The sequence below is a fragment of the Oncorhynchus clarkii genome, chromosome 3, assembly GCF_045791955.1.
Source record: "Oncorhynchus clarkii lewisi isolate Uvic-CL-2024 chromosome 3, UVic_Ocla_1.0, whole genome shotgun sequence".
Lineage (NCBI taxonomy): Eukaryota > Metazoa > Chordata > Actinopteri > Salmoniformes > Salmonidae > Oncorhynchus > Oncorhynchus clarkii.
Window position 1 is genome coordinate 42,157,591 of NC_092149.1, and position 20,523 is coordinate 42,178,113.

A 20,523-nucleotide genomic window follows, 5' to 3' on the forward strand; every position below is an offset into this window, starting at 1 on the left:
GCCCGAAAATTGGGTCGGAATTACAGAGAGAGCCCAGGACCGATGAGTTGAGGTGGAAGCCGGAATTGGGTAAGTAACTGTCGATATTTTCGGTTGTAAAACATTTTGTAAAAATAAACTACAAAATAATCACAAAATAGCAAAGTTGGTCAAGGCTTGTGAAATGGTGGCCATCCAGTAATGCGTCATCTTCAAACTAGTCTTGTGAGGCTTGTGGGAATTCTAGAGCAAAACAACCAACATGTACATGTTCATGAGATGCTCACATTTCCATAGAAGGGTCATATTAGTTTATTACCTAAACTGTTTGGACACTACAGACAGAAGCCATCGTGTTAGTGAGAGTCTTTCCATAGTGGGGTCATAATATTTGGTAGGCCAAACCATTCGGATGCTACAGATGTTTTCGTGAGAAGTGAAAGAAAGGGAAGAAGGGAGAGAAGAAAAATGAGGAAAGGATAAAATAATGTGGATAATGTGGATACCCATTCAATTTGTGGATTCGGCTATTTCAGCCACACCCTTTGCTGACAGTTGTCAACATCCTGGTCCTCAAATGAAACTGGTATACGTTCCTATTCATGCTATTTATATTCCTCTGCCAGTTTAGATCCTTTATATTGGGCAGACAGACCAGTTCCCTACCTCCTCCCGCTGCCACCTGCCTCCTCCATTTTTGGTGTAATGCTGTAATCAATTGGTTGTACTCTTGGATTGAGCAGACCTTCCCGTACAATTCTGATTCCATGACTCCATGAATGACATACAGTAACTCTACCATTACAATTTACAATATAATTTAACAACAAAATACCCTTTTCAAACATATTTCCCATAAATACAGGTATTTTATCAACCAGCACATTTGAGTTCAGCCATAACATTTGTTGTAATATTTGTTCTATCTTTTCAGGGGGATGAAATTGAAATTGTAGCCAGCTCTGCATTGCCTGTTTGAAAAAGAGAGATACTTTGAAAAATGTATCATTTTCAATTAATCTTAGTTAAAAAATAAATTGTCCTCCAGTAAACTTTGATTCAATTTCCAATATCCCCGTCCACGTGGAAAATCTATAAGAGTGACGTGAATGCCAATTAGATGATGATCCAATCGCATTCTGTCTCCTGTTAAAACTGTTTTAACCTTTGATGCAAGAGAGAAAGACGCAAGAAAGTAGTCAAGACAACTAGCTTGATTGAGTCTCCTTCATGTATATCTCACTAGGTCAGGGTGTTTTAGTCTTCAAATATCCACTATTTTTAATGTGTCCATATTATTTGTGATTTCCATAAAAGGGCACGGTGATGATAGTTTGTAGAGTGATTACCTTTACGGTCCATTGAGGTATTTAACACTGTGTTATAGTCACCTACCATAATAATTAGATCATGTGTTGCCTGTAAGTTCAATAAATTGGTAAAATGTTTTTGAAGAAGTATGGATCATCCTGATTTTGACCATATAGATTAATGAGCCAAATCCCTTTTTCGTCCACTTTCATATTCAACAGGATCCACCTTTCTTGCGAATGTTTCATGACTATTTGCACATTCAGATCGACATTTTTGTTAATTAATATCATCACACCCTTTGAGTTCCTTTGTCCATGACAGAAAATTATTTCACCACCCCATTCGTTTTTCCACGCAACTTCATCTAAGGATGTAGAGTGAGTTTCCTGTAAACAGTATAGGTTATATTAATTTTCTTTTAGCCATGTAAAGACTGATCTTATTTTTTATAGTCTGCTAAACCATTACAATTATAACTGGCTATACTTATTTCACCCCTTACCTTAACTAGATACAATTCTCAGTCTAAATTGACCATAATTAGTGCCTGTAAAGTTACTGCCATCAGAGGTATTATGACGGTCAAAACTAGAGCTTTTAAATGTCTGATATTTAGAATTCAAGAAATAGGTTCCAGCAATATTTGTTTTATTCCCTTGCCTGTTTGCCTGTGAGACAATGCCACAGATGTTAGAAAATTGAGACAAGATATTATGTGTGTAGTAAATCTGAGTAGGTTGATGTGTATGATATTGGATGTGATTTAGTGAGAGTGTGTACGATGTCTGTATAAGAGTAAGGCTATAATGTGTGATGTCCAAATAAATAATAACTCTGCCAATTTGCATGGTTGAGTGTCTATGTGTGTAACAGGTAGTGCGTATAGCCTTAATATTCATGACGATAATTGTAATCCATATTGTATCACCATCATAGTTGCACCATAATTACCTTTAACATAATTGAAAAACATATCCCATCATTTCCATAGCAATTAACGTTTCACATGATCATGAAAGAGACCTTGCATTACTCTAGAGACGTCTTCACTACAGTACAAATGTATACCGTGCAATATGTTATTATTCCCCAATGCCCCTATTCTGATATCTTCCCCTTGCTTGTTGTAAACATATATTAACTTGTAGACAAATACATAAAAAAGATAAACAAACAATAAACACATTAAATTATGAAACAGTTCTCGACAATAGAGAGAGAGGGAGAGAAGAGAAGAGAAAAGAGAGAAAGAGAGAGTGAGAGAAGAGAGCGATATCAGGTGTGTGTGTGTGTGTGTGTGTGTCCGTATAAGTACGTATGTGTAGGCAAGCATGTCATTGAGTACGTGTGTTGCCTTACTGAAGGGCTCAGTGACTTTCAACATGGCACCGTCAGGAGATGTCACCTTTCCAACAGGTCAGTTCATCACATTTCTACTAGAGCAGCCCCAGTCAACTGTAAGTGCTGTTATTGTGAAGTGGAAAAATCTATGAGCAACAATGGCTCAGCCGCGAAGTGGTATGCCACATAAGCTCACAGAATGGGACTGCCGAGTACAGGGATCATCAACTAGATTCAACCACTAACTGATTTTTTTCTTGAGCGGACGGTCGGAGGGCCGGAACATAATTACAAATAATTTGGCGACGGCAAATTGACCGCAACAAGCCCAAACAGATATAATGTTTGACTTAAACATAATCATTTCAAATCTTGCTTACATTTGTATACAATCACATGTTTCTCTCTATTAGGTGTCGGATACTTGGGAACAGATTTCTTAAATTTGAACACCTTTGGGATTAATTGGAACACCGACTGGAAGCCAGGCCTAATCACCCAACATCAGTGCCTGACCTAACTAATGCTCTTGTGGCTGAATGGAGGCAAGCCTTCCCCGATGAGTAGAGGCTGTTATAGCAGCAAAGGGGTGACCATTTTAATGCCCATGATTTTGGAATGAGACGTTTAACGAGCAGGTGATGTAGTGTAAATGTTTATTTGTAATGATTAATTTGGAGCAGCTGAAAAATAATAGGAATGTGCCTTTTTCCTGTATTTGAGGAAGGGAAAGCATGGAATTGAAGGTCCCTAGTTCGAAACCCACCTCAGCCAGAAAGAAAATCTCTTAACACACCAGCTCTCACAGTCTCATATCAGAATTAGATGTTCATGTAACGGCTTTCTTCTATCTCCTCTTCTGATGAAGAGGTAGAACAAGGATCGGACCAAAATGCAGCGTGTAGATTGCGATCCATGTTTTAATGAACAACGTAAAACACGAATCAATGCAAACACTACAAAATAAAGAACGTGATGAACGTAACGAAAACCTAAACAGCCTATCTGGTGAAAAACACATAGACAGGAACAATCACCCACAAACACACAGTGAAACCCAGGCTACCTAAATATGGTTCCCAATCAGAGACAATGACGAACACCTGCCTCTGACTGAGAACCATATCAGGCTGAACATAGAAATAGACAAACCAGACATGAAACATAGAATACCCACTCAGATCACACCCTGACCAATCAAAACATAGAAAATACAAAGTAAACTATGGTCAGGGCGTGACAGTACCCCCCCCCCAAGGTGCGGACTCCGGCCGCAAAACCTGAACCTATAGGGGAGGGTCTGGGTGGGCATCTGTCCGCGGTGGCGGCTCTGGCGCTGGACGTGGACCCCACTCCATGACAGTTTTAATCCCCCTCCTAAACGTCCCTAAATAGGTTACCCACCACAATGATAACATGGGACAGAGGGACAGCTCGGGACAGAGGTAACTCGGGACAGATGGGTAGCTCAGCACTGAGAGGAAGCTCAGCACTGAGAAGAAGCTCAGCACTGAGAGGAAGCCCAGGCAGGTAGTAGAAACTACCAGAACCTGGCTGGCTGGCAGTTTCAGCAGATCCTGGTCGACTAGCAGATCTGGAAGAATCTGGTCGACTGGCGGATCTGGGAGAATCTGGTCGACTGGCGGATCTGGGAGAATCTGGTCGACTGGCAGATCTGGAAGAGTCTGGACGACTGGCAGATCTGGAAGAGTCTGGTCGACTGGCAGATCTGGAAGAGTCTGGTCGACTGGCAGATCTGGAAGAGTCTGGTCGACTGGCAGATCTGGAAGAGTCTGGTCGACTGGCAGATCTGGAAGAGTCTGGTCGACTGGCAGATCTGGAAGAGTCTGGACGACTGGCAGATCTGGAAGAGTCTGGACGACTGGCAGATCTGGAAGAGTCTGGACGACTGGCAGATCTGGAAGAGTCTGGACGACTGGCAGATCTGGAAGAGTCTGGTCGACTGGCAGCTCTGGAAGAGTCTGGTCGACTGGCAGCTCTGGCTGCTCCATGCTGACTGGCTGCTCCATGATGACTGGTAGCTCTGGCTGCTCCATGCTGACTGGCTGCTCCATGCTGACTGGCAGCTCTGGCTGCTCCATGCTGACTGGCTGCTCCATGCTGACTGGCAGCTCTGGCTGCTCCATGCTGACTGGCTGCTCTGGCTGCTCCATGCTGACTGGCTGCTCCATGCTGACTGGCTGCTCCATGCTGACTGGCGGCCCTGGCTGCTCCATGCTGACTGGCGGCCCTGGCTGCTCCATGCTGACTGGCGGCCCTGGCTGCTCCATGCTGACTGGCGGCCCTGGCTGCTCCATGCTAACTGGCAGCTCTGGCGGCTCCTTGCAGACTGGCAGCTCTGGCGGCTCCTTGCAGACTGGCAGCTTTGGCGGCATCCTGCAGACAGGCAGCTCTGGCGGCTCCTTGCAGACTGGCAGCTCCATGCAGACTGGCAGCTCTATGCAGACTGGCAGCTCCATGCAGACTGGCAGCTCCTTGCAGACTGGCAGCTCCTTGCTAACTGGCAGCTCTAAGCTAACTGGCAGCTCTATGCTAACTGGCAGCTCTATGCTAACTGGCAGTTCTGAACAGGCGGGAGACTCCGGCAGCGCTGTAGAGGCGGAAAGCTCTGACAGCGCTAAACAGGCGGGAGACTCCGACAGCGCTGGAGAGGAGGAAGGCTCCGACAGCGCTGGACAGGCGAGGCGCACTGTAGGCCTGATGCGTGGTGCTGGCACTGGTGGTACTGGGCCGAGGACACGCACAGGAAGCCTGGTGCGGGGAGCTGCTACCGGAGGGCTGGGGTGTGGAGGTGGTACTGGAAAAACCGGACCGTGCAGGCGCACTGGAGCTCTTGAGCACCGAGCCTGCCCAACCTTACCTGGTTGAATGCTCACGGTCGCCCTGCCAGTGCGGCGAGGTGGAATAGCCCGCACTGGACTATGCAGGCGAACCGGAGACACCGAGCGCAAGGCTGGTGCCATGTAAGCCGGCCCAAGGAGACGCACTGGGGACCAGCTGCGTAGAGCCGGCTTCATGGCATTAGGCTCGACGCTCAATCTAGCCCGGCAGACACGCGGAGCTGGAATATACCGCACCGGGCTATGCACCCGCACTGGAGACACCGTGCGCACCACTGCATAACACGGTGCCTGTCCGGTCTCTCTAGCCCCCCGGTAAGCACAGGGAGTCTGCTCAGGTCTCCTACCTGGCATAGCCATACTCCCTGTTAGCCCCCCCCCAAGAAATTTTTGGGGCTGCCTCTCAGGCTTCCATCCGCGTCGCCGTGCTGCCTTCTCATACCAGCGCCTCTCTGCTTTCACCGCCTCCATTCTACGGTAACCTTCCTCGCACTGCTCCAGCGAATCCCAGGCGGGCTCCGGCACTCTCCCTGGGTCGGCCGCCCACCTGTCGATCTCCTCCCAAGTAGTATACTCCATACTGTACTCCTCCTTGGGCTGTTCCTGTTGTTTCTTCTCCCGCTGCACCTTAGTGCGGCTACACTCCCCTGGTTTAGCCCAGGGTCCTCTCCCGTCGAGGATTTCCTCCCATGTCCAGAAATCCTTATTGCGCTTCTCCTCGCGCTGCTCCTGCCTGTTGACACGCTGCTTGGTCCTTTTGTGGTGGGTGATTCTGTAACGGCTTTCTTCTATCTCCTCTTCTGATGAAGAGGTAGAACAAGGATCGGACCAAAATGCAGCGTGTAGATTGCGATCCATGTTTTAATGAACAACGTAAAACACGAATCAATGCAAACACTACAAAATAAAGAACGTGATGAACGTAACGAAAACCTAAACAGCCTATCTGGTGAAAAACACATAGACAGGAACAATCACCCACAAACACACAGTGAAACCCAGGCTACCTAAATATGGTTCCCAATCAGAGACAATGACGAACACCTGCCTCTGACTGAGAACCATATCAGGCTGAACATAGAAATAGACAAACCAGACATGAAACATAGAATACCCACTCAGATCACACCCTGACCAATCAAAACATAGAAAATACAAAGTAAACTATGGTCAGGGCGTGACAGTTCATCCCTGTTTCTCAAACAAAACATTTCAAAGTTGTTCCAAATCTCTGCATGGTTAAGGTTACATTTTTAAGGTTAGGGCTAAGTTAAACTTTAGTACTGGATTTGAATTTACAACCTTTGGAATAAGAAACAGTTCTCGACAATAGAGAGAGAGGGAGAGAAGAGATCTCACTGTGGCCAGTTTCCACTTAATCTCCCGACATCCTCAAACATGGATGGACATCGAGTACTGTATCACGGGTTACCTGGCTGCTCTTAACAACCACTATAGTCTCCAAAAGTGATGTTATTATTCACATTGGTGAATTTAAGATTACCTGAGTTAATACAGTGATTGTGGTAGGATAATACCTTGTTACATTGCTCATGCAATTATTGTCTTGAATCAGTTGTTGTTTTTTTGTGGACTGCATATGACCTGATATAAGTAGAAATACTTCACATATATGACAATTTACTATATGAGAGCTACATGTTTTTGTTTTTAACAGTGAAGAATGATTGACCTAGAAATGAAAGTAATTCAAATAACTTAAGAAATCAGAAACATCTTTAGTAATGACAAATGTGAAACAAACACACACAACACACACACAGAGTCTTGTATACACTAACCTTGTGGTGGCAGTACTATTCAATATTATATTTTCCCTAACCCTTACCCTAACCCTGACCTTAACCTTAACCCCAAACCTAACCTTAGCCTTAAACCTAGCTCCTAACCCTAGCCCTAAAACAAACTCTTCTGGTCCCCACAAGTATAGTTAAACACGTCCACACACATGAACACGCACACACACAGGCTCTAGGGTTCCAAGGTAATGAGTGGGCATTGTAACTGAGTGATTCTGAGGGAATCACTAAACATAGGACACGGGGTGGCTAAACACGGGGTGGCTAAACATAGGACAGCATCCATCCAAAGAGAAAAAAACATATTTTAAAAGTTCTCATTTTAAGAAGAAAAAATGTATTGCTATATGGAAAATAGTGACGAGTTGCCACATTTGTATTTACCTCTGGTTGCGCATTTAACAAGTTTAATTGGAACACCGACTGGAAGCCAGGCCTAATCACCCAACATCAGTGCCTGACCTAACTAATGCTCTTGTGGCTGAATGGAGGCAAGCCTTCCCCGATGAGTAGAGGCTGTTATAGCAGCAAAGGGGTGACCATTTTAATGCCCATGATTTTGGAATGAGACGTTTAACGAGCAGGTGATGTAGTGTAAATGTTTATTTGTAATGATTAATTTGGAGCAGCTGAAAAATAATAGGAATGTGCCTTTTTCCTGTATTTGAGGAAGGGAAAGCATGGAATTGAAGGTCCCTAGTTCGAAACCCACCTCAGCCAGAAAGAAAATCTCTTAACACACCAGCTCTCACAGTCTCATATCAGAATTAGATGTTCATCCCTGTTTCTCAAACAAAACATTTCAAAGTTGTTCCAAATCTCTACATGGTTAAGGTTACATTTTTAAGGTTAGGGCTAAGTTAAACTTTAGTACTGGATTTGAATTTACAACCTTTGGAATAAGAAACATAGGACACGGGGTGGCTAAACACGGGGTGGCTAAACATAGGACAGCATCCATCCAAAGAGAAAAAAACATATTTTAAAAGTTCTCATTTTAAGAAGAAAAAATGTATTGCTATATGGAAAATAGTGACGAGTTGCCACATTTGTATTTACCTCTGGTTGCGCATTTAACAAGTTGATAGAAATTAGGGTAAAACTTATTTAAGTTTCCCTGCATTAAGATTCCAGCCTCTAGGAGCGCCGCCTCTGGTTGAGCGGTTTCCTGTTTGCTTATTTTCTTATACAGCTGACTGAGTGTGGTCTTAGTGCCATCGTCCGTCTGTGGTGGTTAAGTTGAAGTCGGAAGTTTACAGACAACTTAGCCAAATACATTTTAACTCCGTTTTTCACAATTCCTGACATTTAATCCCAGTAAAAATTCCCTGTTTTAGGACCAGTTAGGATCACCACTTTATTTTAAGAATGTGAAATGTCAGAATAATAGTGGGCCAGTGGGTCCGAAGTTTACATACACTCAATTAGTATTTGGTAGCATTGCCCTTAAATTGTTAAAACTTCTTCAGGATAGGATCTATTTTTCTCAAATTCCGCATGACTGACGTGCCCAAAGTAAACTGCCTGTTGCTCAGGCCCTGAAGCCAGGATATGCATATAATTGTTACCATTGGAAAGAAAACACTCTGGAGTTTGTATAAATGTTAAAATAATGTAGGACACTATAACACAATAGATTTGGTAGGAGAAAATCCAAATAACAACCAACCAGAATTATTTTTGTTTTGGAGAGCCCATGCTCTTCCAATGGAACGTATAGGGAAAAAAATGTAATCTAGCTCCCAGTATGCAATTCCAATGGTTCCACTGGGTGTTTTACTACAGGTACACATACTTGGAAAATTTGTGTATGAGCAAGCGACAAAGAGGACGCGCACCTGCTAATATCGCTTTCCTATTGAACATAGCTCCTACCTATATCTCTCTGATTTGGTCCTGCCGTACATACCTACACGTACGCTACGGTCACAAGACGCAGGCCTCCTAATTGTCCCTAGAATTTCTAAGCAAACAGCTGGAGGCAGGGCGTTCTCCTATAGAGCTCCATTTTTATGGAATGGTCTGCCTGCCCATGTAAGAGACGCAAACTCGGTCTCAACCTTTAAGTCTTTACTGAAGACTCATTTCTTCAGTGGGTCATATGATTGAGTGTAGTCTGGCCCAGGAGTGGGAAGGTGAACGGAAAGGCTCTGGAGCAACGAACCGCCCTTGCTGTCTCTGCCTGGCCGGTTCCCCTCTTTCCACTGGGATTCTCTGCCTCTAACCCTATTAGAGTCACTGGCTTACTGGGGCTCTTTCATACCGTCCCTAGGAGGTGTGCGTCACTTCAGTGGGTTGAGTCACTGATGTGATCTTCCTCTCTGGGTTGGCGCCCCCCCTTGGGTTGTGCCGTGGCGGAGATCTTTGTGGGCTATACTCGGCCTTGTCTCAGGATGGTAAGTTGGTGGTTGAAGATATACCTCTAGTGGTGTGGGGGCTGTGCTTTGGCAAAGTGGGTGGGGTTATATCCTTCCTGTTTGGCCCTGTCCGGGGATGTCCTCGGATGGGGCCACAGTGTCTCCTGACCCCTCCTGTCTCAGCCTCCAGTATTTATGCTGCAGTAGTTATGTGTCGGGCTAGGGTCAGTTTGTTATATCTGGAGTACTTCTCCTGTCCTATTCAGTGTCCTGTGTGAATTTAAGTGTGCTCTCTCTAATTCTCTCTTTCTCTCCTTCTTTCTCTCTCTCTCGGAGGACCTGAGCCCTAGGACCATGCCTCAGGACTACCTGACATGATGACTCCTTGCTGTCCCCAGTCCACCTGGCCGTGCTACTGCTCCAGTTTCAACTGTTCTGCCTTATTATTATTTGACGATGCTGGTCATTTATGAACATTTGAACATCTTGGCCATGTTCTGTTATAATCTCCACCCGGCACAGCCAGAAGAGGACTGGCCACCCCACATAGCCTGGTTCCTCTCTAGGTTTCTTCCTAGGTTTTGGCCTTTCTAGGGAGTTTTTCCTAGCCACCGTGCTTCTACACCTGCATTGCTTGCTGTTTGGGGTTTTAGGCTGGGTTTCTGTACAGCACTGTACAGTTTCTGTACAGCTGGGTTTCTGTACAGGCTATATAAATAAATTTGATTTAAACATACAGTGGGGCAAAAAAGTGTTTAGTCAGCCACCAATTGTGCAAGTTCTCCCACTTAAAAATATGAGAGAGGCCTGTAATTTTCATCACAGGTACACTTCAACTATGACAGACAAAATTAGAAAAAAAATCCAGAAAATCACATTGTATGATTTTTTATGAATTTATTTGCAAATTATGGTGGAAAATAAGTATTTGGTCAATAACAAAAGTTTATTTCAATACTTTGTTATATACCCTTTGTTGGCAATGACAGAGGTCAAACGTTTTCTGTAAGTCGTCACAAGGTTTTCACACACTGTTGCTGGTATTTTGGCCCATTCCTCCATGCAGATCTCCTCTAGAGCAGTGATGTTTTGGAGCTGTTGCTGGGCAACACAGACTTTCAACTCCTCCAAAGATTTTTTTATGGGGTTGAGATCTGGAGACTGGCTAGGCCACTCCAGGACCTTGAAATGCTTCTTATGAAGCCACTCCTTTGTTGCCCGGGCAGTGTGTTTGGGATCATTGTCATGCTGAAAGACCCAACCACGTTTCATCTTCAATGCCCTTGCTGTTGGAAGGAGGTTTTCACTCAAAATCTCACGATACATGGCCCCATTCATTCTTTCCTTTACACGGATCAGTCGTCCTGGTCCCTTTGCAGAAAAACAGCCCCAAAGCATGATGTTTCCACCCCCATGCTTCACAGTAGGTATGGTGTTCTTTGGCTGCAACTCAGCATTCTTTGTCCTCCAAACACGACAAGTTTAGTTTTTACCAAAAATATATATTTTGGTTTCATCTGACCATATGACATTCTCCCAATCTTCTTCTGGATCATCCAAATGCTCTCTAGCAAACTTCAGACGGGCCTGGACATGTACTGGCTGAAGCAGGGGGACACGTCTGGCACTGCAGGATTTGAGACCCTGGCGGCATAGTGTGTTACTGATGGTAGGCTTTGTTACTTTGGTCCCAGCTATCTGCAGGTCATTCACTAGGTCCCCCCCGTGTGGTTCTGGGATTTTTGCTCACCGTTCTTGTGATCATTTTGACCCCACAGGGTGAGATCTTGCGTGGAGCCCCAGATCGAAGGAGATTATCAGTGGTCTTGTATGTCTTCCATTTCCTAATAATTGCTCCCACAGTTGATTTCTTCAAACCAAGCTGCTTACCTATTGCAGATTCAGTCTTCCCAGCCTGGTGCAGGTCTACAATTTTGCTTCTGGTGTCCTTTGACAGCTCTTTGGTCTTGGCCATAGTGGAGTTTGGAGTGTGACTGTTTGAGGTTGTGGACAGGTGTTCAAGTTCAAACAGGTGCCATTAATACAGGTAACGAGTGGAGGACAGAGGAGCCTCTTAAAGAAAAAGTTACAGGTCTGTGAGAGCCAGAAATCTTGCTTGTTTGTAGGTGACCAAATACTTATTTTCCACCATAATTTGAAAATAAATTAATTAAAAATCCTACAATGTGATTTTCAGGATTTTTTTTCTCATTTTGTCTATCATAGTTGAAGTGTACCTATGGTGAAAATTACAGGCCTCTCTCATATTTTTAAGTGGGAGAACTTGCACAATTGGTGGCTGACTAAATACTTTTTTGCCCCACTGTACTTCTTTCCATATGAAATATTATAGTTTAATTACAGTTTAAGGTATCTGAGGATTAAATAAAAATGTATTTTGACTTGTTGAAACAAAGTTTAGAGGTACATTTTCAGATTCCTATCATGGCATGTTGAAGGAGTGGATTACTCATATCCATGGCACCAACTAAACTGAATTTTTGGGATATAAAGTGGGATGTTATACGTTATTATAGCTGGGACCCTTTGGATGACAAATTGGAGGAAGATTTTCAAAAATTATGTGAATATTTAATCGCTATTTGTGAATTTATGAAACCTGTGCAGGTGGAAAAATATTTTGATGTGGGGCGCCGTCCTCAAACAACCGCATGGCATGCTTTCGCTGAAAAGCCTACAGTAAATCTGACAGTGCAGTTAGAATAACAAGAATTTACGCTTTTAACCGATATAAGACACTTGTATGAACCTAAATGTTTAATATCCCAAAAATGTATGATTATTTATTTGAATTGCGCGTCCTCCAGTTTCACCGGATGTTTTCCTGCTAGCGGGACGCCTAGCTATAACTTGGGTCAAACGTTTAGCCTTCCACAAGCTTCCCACAATAATTTGGGTGAATTTTGGCCCATTCCTCCTGACAGAGCTGGTGTAACTGAGTCAGGTTTGTAGGCCTCCTTGCTCGCACATGCTTTTTCAGTTCTGCCCACAGATTTTCTACAGGATTGAGGTCAGGGCTTTGTGATGGCCACTCCAATACCTTGACTTTGATGTCCTTAAGTCCTTAAGCCATTTTTCCGCAACTGTGGAAGTATGCTTGGGGTCATTGTCTATTTGGAAGACCCCTTTGTGACCAAGCTTTAACTTCCTGACTGTCTTGAGATGTTGCACCAATATATCCACATAATTTTCCTACCTCATAAAGCCATCTATTTTTTGAGGTGCACCATTCCCTCCTGCAGCAAAGCAACCCATAGTTTGGATTTTTTATGGTGGTTTTGGAGTAGTGGCTTCTTCCTTGCTGAGCGGCCTTTCAGGTTATGTCGTTATAGGACACGTTTTACTGTGGATACAGACACTTTTGTACCTGTTTCTTCCAGCATCATCACAAGGTCCTTTGCTGTTGTTATGGAATTTGCGCGTCTCCTTCCTTAGCGGTACTACCGCTGCGTGGTCCCATGGTGTTTATACTTGCGTACTATTGTTTGTACAGATGAACGTGGTACCTTCAGGCATTTGGAAATTGCTCCCGAGAATGAACCAGACTGTGGAGGTCTACAATTTTTTCCTCAGGTCTTGGCTGATTTATTTAGATTTTTCCATGATGTCAAGCAAAGAGGTACTGAGTTTGAAGGTAGGCCTTGAAAAACATCCACAGGTACACTTCAAATTGACTCAAAGGATTTCAATTAGCCTATCAGAAGCTTCTAAAGTCATGACATCATTTTCTTTTTTTTTCGCTTTGTAGTCAATTAGGACACTAGAATAAATGTTTCTGACGCAAATATATGCCACATGGGCCATTTATTTAAATGTTTAGGCACTCTAGGGCTGGAGTTAGGGTAAGGGTTAAGTTTAGGGTTAGGATAAGGTTTAAGATTAGCGTTAGAGCTAGAGCTAGAAATAACACAATGTGATCATATAGTTTTACATAGAATAGTTTCAGTACACACATCACCAGAACCCATTTTCAATTTGTTCAGTAACACGACAAAGGCTCAAAAATTAAGTTTTAAATATCTTGGCTAGCTAGTATAATACAAAAACATTTCTAACACAGTAAATAAATATAACATACCTTGCAATAAAGGTGTTCAAGTTAGAATCAGATGATTATGAATTGACATTCTTACAGATCCTGTACATAAAAATATAATACAGTCACAACTTTGTCTTTACCGCTCTTGGTAACATTAGCCTTTTCATGCCTCATTATCTAGCAAAGTAAACATTCAGAACATTTGGTTAGCACCAAGTAGTTAGGTAGAATTACGATACAAAATAAATCAAGATACTGAGATATTACAATATCTGAGATAGAAGGTCAGACTCACAGTTTGATTCATATCAATTCATAAGACACTTTATACAGTTAGACTAGACTTGTATGAGGATTCGCAAAAGCTCAACATTCTACATACCTTCTTCGCCATAATCAGAAATGAAACTGAAAGAAAAATTCTGTGAAACTTTAAAGAACAGACTTTTTTGCACCCTAAAATAAACATTGTAGTGTCATCTGCACAACTGGAATGTTTTTGTGTTTGGGGAACATACTCTTTGTGATGTCCCCACAATGTTCCCACCAGACTTTTCCCACAACCTAATGAAACATTCTGGGAACCTAACTTCTTAAGGTATAGGGTGCAGCATTTTCACTTTTGGATAAATGGCGTGCCCAATTTCAACTTCCTGCTACTCATGCCAAGAATATAAGATATGCATATTATTAGTCGATTTGGATAGACAACACTCTGAAGTTTCTAAAACTGTTTGAATCATGTCTGTGAGTATAACAGAACTTATGTAGCAGGCAAAACCCAGAGTACTAACCGTTCAGATTTTTTTTTTAGGTCTGTTCAGTGAGTTCTCCTTGGGAAACAATATTTCTTAAGCACTTGTTTTCAGTTCCTACCGCTTCCACTGGCTGTCACCAGTCTTTGGAATTTGGTTGAGGTTATTCCTTTGTGCAATGAAGAAGTAGGGCCAACTAGGAAATGGGTAACACTGTTGAGAGATTTGCGCAAGACGTGAAAAGTAGCGTAGTAGTTTCCTCTTGTCCTCTATTGAAAACAGATAGACTCGTCTTCAATTTGATCGATTATTAACGTTTAAAAATATCTAAAGTTGTATTACAAAAGTAGTTTGAAATGTTGTGGCAAAGTTTACAGGTAAGTTTTTAAATATTTTGTAGTGACTTTGTGTAATTTGGAAGCTGTTTTTTTCTGGATCAAACGCGCCAAATAAATGGAAATTTTGGATATATATGGATGGAATTCATTTTAAAAAAGGACCAATTGTGATGGCATGTTTTATATTTTATTTCTGCGTTTTGTGTAGTGCCTGCAGGGTTGAAATATGCTACTCTATTTGTTTACTGTTGTGCTATCATCAGATAATAGCTTCTTATGCTTTCGCCGAAAAGCCTTTTTAAAATCGGACATGTTGGCTGGATTCACAACGAGTGAAGCTTTAATTTAGTATCTTACATGTGTGATTTAAGGAAAGTTAGATTTTTATATAATTTTATTGGATTTATAATTTTATAATTTGAAATGATTTATGCAAACATTCTATAATCATTAGCAAGACTGGACAGTTCTTGAGTTATTAGAACATTTTCAGTAACTTAACAAATTTTCTGGGAACTTTCACAGAACCAATTTTGGTTTGCTGGGTGGCCACCTAAATCGGGGCATCAAAATATCCTTGGCTTTCCTTGCCCATCAAACATCTTTGTCTCTATATCTCTCTCCTTCTGTCTTTCTCTTTCCATACTTCCATCTCCCATGACTTGTCGTGTGTGTGTGCGTATGTATGTGTTTGTGTAAGGTCTCCAATTTTTTGAGTAGTGTGTATGTCAAGACCAGTGAAGGTGATACCTTGTGCCTCGTGCCGAGATAATGAATACTTTAACTTTATAACTCAAGCATATCAGATGACCACATCGCGCTCACACATACACACTCTCTCTCACACACACAGCCAACAAGAGTGGTTAGGATGGGTCACCACCCTCCATTTCATGTGTGCTGAGCAATCGCTCCTATGAATGTGCCAAGAGCCTCATCATCATCATAATTCATCTGGATTTTAGATCACGGCTGCGTCACAAATGAGTGCACTACTTGTGGTTAGGGTCCATAGGACTCTGGTCCAAACTAGTGAACTATTTAGGGAATAGGATGCCATTTGGGGCACAAGCCCATGTCTAGTCTGTTCCCGTGGTAAGGACTGTTCAACGTGGTAAGGACTGCTTGAAGATTGTTTTGACGCGGACTGGGAAATGTTCTGGGCTGCCTCTGAGAATAGTATTGACGTATACACTTACTCGGTGACTGGGTTAATCAGGAAATGCGTAGAGGATGTTGTTCCCACTGTGATGATTAGATCTTATCCAAACCAAAAACCGTGCACAGATGACAGCATTCGCGCAAAACTGAAAACGGGAACCACTGTATTTAACAACTGCAAGGTGACTGGGAACATGGACATGTACAAACAAATCAGCTATGCCTTCCGCTAGCCAATCAAAGGGGCAAAATTACAGTACAGGGACAAAGTGGAGTCGCAATTCAATTCACGTGTGTGGCAGGGACTCCAGACAATCACGGGTTATAAAGGAAAAACAGCCAAGTCGCGAACACCAACAACTCGCTCCTGGACAAGATAAACACCTTCTTCGCCTGCTGCGAGGACAACACACAGCTGCCGACGCGAGCCACCACCACTCACAAGGACTGTGAGCTCTCGTTCTCCATGGCCAACGTAAGACAATTAAGGGTGTCAACCCTCACAAGGCTGTCGTCCCTGATGGCATTTCAAGCCACGTCCTCAGAGCATGTGCAAACAAGCTGGCTGGAGTATTTAAATTAAGTCTCTCCCTATCCCAGTCAAGATGTCCACAATTGTTCCTGTACCCAAGAAAGTGAAGGTAACTGAACTAAATGACTATTGCGCCGCGGCAATCACCTCTTCGAGAGGCAAGTTAAGGATCATATCACCTCCACCTCACCAGACACCCTAGGCCCCCCTTTTGAAGGCCAGAGAAGAGAAAGCACGCCCCCATCCACATAGACGGGGCCACAGTGGAGAGGGTTTAGAAGCTTCAAGTTCCTCGGCGTGCACATCACTGTCAACCTGAAATGGTCCATCCACACAGACAGTGTGGTGAAGAAGACGCAACAGCAGCTCTTCAACCTCAGGAGGCTGAATACATTTGGTTTGGCCCATAAGACCATCACAAACTTCTACAGATGCACCATTGAGAGCATCCTGTCGGGCTGTATCACCGCCTGGTATGGCATATGCACAAACCTCAGGGCTCTAAAGAAGGTGGTGCGGTCAGCCCAACTTACCTATATGAATATGAAGGGGGAAAAAACCTTCCCCCCACTCCCCTCCCCTCCCTTACTTCATCCCAGTCTTCCATCTTTTCTCCAGCTCACCTCCCCCCCCCCCTTTTCACTGAGGATGGCGTCTTTTGCATAATAAAGGGAAACTTGTGGAATTAATCCTTGTAAATCTCCTGCACCATTCTGTCCCAGAATACATAAATCCTTCATTTGAATAGCTAAACTGCACTAAACTGTGAGTAGGGCCTTTTACCTGCTAAGGGAATGGGAATCTCCATTTCCAAAGAAGGACAGAAATTGGTGTTATCCATCCCCTCTGACATTCCTGGTACCGCACCCTACTTTTCTCCTCTCGCTGTCATTCAATCTCTCTTGTTCCTTCTTTCTCTATCTCTCTCTCTTTACTTTTCTCTCACTTTGTATGTATTGTTGTAGTCAGATGAATGAACTCTCTATACACTGCTCAAAAAAATAAAGGGAACACTAAAATAACACATCCTAGATCTGAATGAATGAAATATTCTTATTAAATACTTTTTTCTTTACATAGTTGAATGTGCTGACAACAAAATCACACAAAAATGATCAATGGAAATCAAATGTATCAACCCATGGAGGTCTGGATTTGGAGTCACACTCAAAATTAAAGTGGAAAACCACACTACAGGCTGATCCAACTTTGATGTAATGTCCTTAAAAAAACAAGTCAAAATGAGGCTCAGTAGTGTGTGTGGTCTCCACGTGCCTGTATGACCTCCCTACAATGCCTGGGCATGCTCCTGATGAGGTGGCGGATGGTCTCCTGAGGGATCTCCTCCCAGACCTGGACTGAAGCATCCGCCAACTTTTGGACAGTCTGTGGTGGAGCAAGACATGATGTCCCAGATATTCTCAATTGGATTCAGGTCTGGGGAACGGGCGGGCCAGTCCATAGCATCAATGCCTTCTTCTTGCAGGAACTGCTGACACACTCCAGCCACATGAGGTCTAGCATTATCTTGCATTAGGAGGAACCCAGGGCCAACCGCACCAGCATATGGTCTCACAAGGGGTCTGAGGATCTCATCTCGGTAACTAATGGCAGTCAGGCTACCTCTGGCGAGCACATGGAGGCCGCTGTGCGGCCCCCCAAAGAAATGCCACCCCACACCATGACTGACCCACCGCCAAACCGGTCATGCTGGAAGATGTTGCAGGCAGCAGAACGTTCTCCACGGCATCTCCAGACTCTGTCACGTCTGTCACATGTGCTCAGTGTGAACCTGCTTTCATCTGTGAAGAGCACAGGGCGCCAGTGGTGAATTTGCCAATCTTGGTGTTCTCTGGCAAATGCCAAACGTCCTGCACGGTGTTGGGCTGTAAGCACAACCCCCACCTGTGGACGTCGGACCCACATACCACCCTCATGGAGTCTGTTTCTGAGCAGACACATGCACATTTGTGGCCTGCTGGAGGTAATTTTGCAGGGCTCTGGCAGTGCTCCTCCTGTTCCTCCTTGCACAAAGGCGGAGGTAGCGGTCCTGCTGCTGGGTTGTTGCCCTCCTATGGCCTCCTCCACATCTCCTGATGTACTGGCCTGTCTCCTGGTAGCGCCTCCATTCTCTGTACACTACGCTGACAGACACAGCAAACCTTCTTGCCACAGCTCGCATTGATGTGCCATCCTGGATGAGCTGCACTACCTGATCCACTTGTGTGGGTTGTAAGACTCCGTCTCATGCTACCACTACAGTGAAAGCACCACCAGCATTCAAAAGTGACCAAAACATCAGCCAGGAAGCATAGGAACTGAGAAGTGGTCTGTGGTCACCACCTGCAGAACCACTCCTTTATTGGGGGTGTCTTGCTAATTGCCTATAATTTCCACTTGTTGTCTATTCCATTTGCACAACAGCATGTGAAATATATTGTCAATCAGTGTTGCTTCCTAAGTGGACAGTTTGATTTCACAGAAGTGTGATTGACTTGGAGTTACATTGTGTTGTTTAAGTGTTCCCTTTATTTTTTTGAGCAGTGTATATATTATATCCAATTAAATTCATTTGTTTGTTCATTCATTCTCTCTCTTTCTATTTCCTCCTCTCTTCTTCCTTCTCTCTATAAACTGCTAGAAGAAATGGTGCAATATACAGTAGAACCAAAAACTGTTCAATGGCTTCCTTTATTCTGGCCTTCAAAAGGTTCTGTGTAGAATTGCAAAGCACCCTTATTTTTAGCAGTGTCTGGCTCATTTTCAATATTTTTCTCTCGTTGTCTCTCTCTCAAACTTTCCATTTTCTCTTTATTCTGCAGGTCAACAACAATGAACTTATTGAGGTCTCTATTTCCATGGCAACAGCAATCCAAAAGCAATCCACCCATTGGCCATTCACATTGCCCCCCCTCACTACCCACCTTTTCCTTCCCTTTCTCCCCTTCACCTCTTCCCTTGCCTCCTGCATGACAATGGGCCTGGTATACAAATGCACTTTCAGACCCACCTTATCAGTTCTATCCAGTTAAGTATGGCTTTGGAAATGGAAGTGGTCTCCTGATTACATGCAGCAGATAGGCTTTAACACACAGGTTAATTTACATCAACCCTAGTGACTCCCACTCTTGACCCCCTCGCTCTAGAAATCACCCCAGGAGGTCTCAGGGTTATGGTTCACCTGAAGAGTTGGGGTCAACTTAATTTAAATTCCATATGTATAAAGGCACTACATTAAATTGGACCTGGTGTTTTAAATAAAAAGTTTCAGAACATAAAAGGAATAGAACAAATCTCTAGCACCATCCAAGAAATGTTTTTAATTGAAATTCCATTAAATAACTCTGTTGTCCCACTCATGGCTTTGAATCCTTACATGTTGTTACTGGTGCCAACAAAAACATTAAATACACACACTCTGCAAACACAAACATGACACAAAAAAACATGCATGTGCAGAGAAGCACACAAACAAACACACACACACGAAAACACACCATATGGCAGCCATTAATAAGGGCCTGCACACAACAGTGTGTTTGAATCATTAGAACAGACACACACAGACACACACAATATTTAAAATGTATCATGTCACTTTAGAGGTTGTAATTGAAATGTGAGTAGCCTGTAGAGAATACACACACTAGACACACACTGGTGGAGGGAGGCAACAGCTCACATTCCCACCAACCAACCGGCATGCCCTAAAACATGGTCAAGCAAGTAAACGAACACACATACGCACATGCAACGAGAAACGCACACATACACACTCATGCAAGAGCTCAACACAGTTCTACAATCACCAACCGACCAATCAACTGCCAAGACCCCAAAAACACACATGCGCAAAGATTAACTTATTGAGGTCTCTATTTCCATGGCAACACAGAATAGTTTCAATGATGTTCCCTTCCCAGTCGACAGGGCTTGGCCGTATCACGGCACAGATTGGCACTCCGCATCTTGTTGCAAAGGGTGTGTTTAAAGCACAGAGAGAGA